Consider the following 1988-nt stretch of genomic DNA (forward strand, 5'->3'; position numbering starts at 1 on the left):
GCTTTCACCATTACTATTCAACATAGTTTTGGAAGTTTTGGCCACAGCAATCAGAGCAGAAAAAGAAATAAAAGGAATCCAAATTGGAAAAGAAGAAGTAAAACGCTCACTATTTGCAGATGACATGATCCTCTACATAGAAAACCCTAAAGACTCCATCAGAAAATTACTAGAACTAATCAATGATTATAGTAAAGTTGCAGGATATAAAATCAACACACAGGAATCCCTTGCATTCCTATACACTAATAATGAGAAAACAGAAAGAGAAATTAAGGAAACAATTCCATTCACCATTGCAATGAAAAGAATAAAATACTTAGGAATATATCTACCTAAAGAAACTAAAGACCTATATAGAAAACTATAAAACACTGGTGAAAGAAATCAAAGAGGATACTAATAGATGGAGAAATATACCATGTTCATGGATCAGAAGAATCAATATAGTGAAAATGAATATACTACCCAAAACAATTTGTAGATTCAATGCAATCCTTATCAAGCTCCCAAAGGTATTTTTCACAGAGCTAGAACATATAATTTCACAATTTGTATGGAAATACAAAAAACCTCGAATAGCCAAAGCAATCTTGAGAAAGAAGAATGGAACTGGAGGAATCAACCTGCCTCACTTCAGGCTCTACTACAAAGCCACAGTCATCAAGACAGTATGGTACTGGCACAAAGACAGAAATATAGGTCAATGGAACAAAATAGAAAGCCCAGAGATAAATCCACGCACCTATGGACACCTTATCTTTGACAAAGGAGGCAAGAATATATAATGGATTAAAACAATCTCTTTAACAAGTAGTGCTAGGAAAACTGGTCAGCCACTGTAAAGAATGAAATTAGAACACTTTCTAAACTATACACAAAAATAAACTTTAAATGGATTAAAGATCTAAATGTAAGACCAGAAACTATAAAACTCCTAGAGGAGAACATAGGAAAAACACTCTCTGACATACATCAGAGCAGGATCCTCTATGACCCACCTCTCAGAATATTGGAAATAAAAGCAAAAATAAACAAATGGGACCTAATTAAACTTAAAAGCTTCTGCACAACAAAGGAAACTACAAGCAAGGTAAAAAGACAGCCTTCAGAATGGGAGAACGTAATAGCAAATGAAGCAACTGACAAACAACTAGCCTCAAAAATATACAAGCAATTCCTGCAGCTCAATTCCAGAAAAATAAATGACCCAATCAAAAAATGGGCCAAAGAACTAAATAGACATTTCTCCAAAGATGATATACAGATGGCTAACAAACACATGAAAAGATGCTCAACATCACTCAGTATCAGAGAAATGCAAATCAAAACCACAATGAGGTATCATTTCCCGCCAGTCAGAATAGTTGTGATCCAAAAGTCTACAAGCAATAAATGCTGGAGAGGGTGTGGAGAAAAGGGAACTCTCTTACACTGTTGGTGGGAATGCAAACTAGTACAGCCACTATGGAGAACAGTGTGGAGATTCCTTAAAAAACTGGAAATAGAACTGCCTTCAGTTCAGTTCAGATCAGTTCAGTCACTCAGTTGTGTCCGACTCTTTACAACCCCATGAATTGCAGCATGCCAGGCCTCCCTGTCCATTACCTCTCCCGGAGTTCACCCAGACTCATGTCCATCGAGTTAGTGATGCCATCCAGCCATCTCATCCTCTGTCGTCCCCTTCTCCTCCTGCCCCCAATCCCTCCCAGCATCAGAGTCTTTTCCAATGAGTCAACTCTTCTCATGAGGTGGCCAAAGTATTGGAGTTTCAGCTTTAGCACCATTCCTTCCAAAGAAATCCCAGGGCTGATCTCTTTCAGAATGGACTGGTTGGATCTCCTTTCAGTCCAAGGGACTCTCAAGAGTCTTCACTAACACCACAGTTCAAAAGCATCAAGTCTTTGGCACTCAGCCTTCTTCACAGTCCAACTCTCACATCCATACATGACCACAGGAAAAACCATAGCCTTGACTAGATGAACCCT

The sequence above is a fragment of the Bison bison genome, unplaced genomic scaffold (genome assembly GCF_000754665.1).
Source record: "Bison bison bison isolate TAMUID 2011002044 unplaced genomic scaffold, Bison_UMD1.0 scf7180017864334, whole genome shotgun sequence".
Lineage (NCBI taxonomy): Eukaryota > Metazoa > Chordata > Mammalia > Artiodactyla > Bovidae > Bison > Bison bison.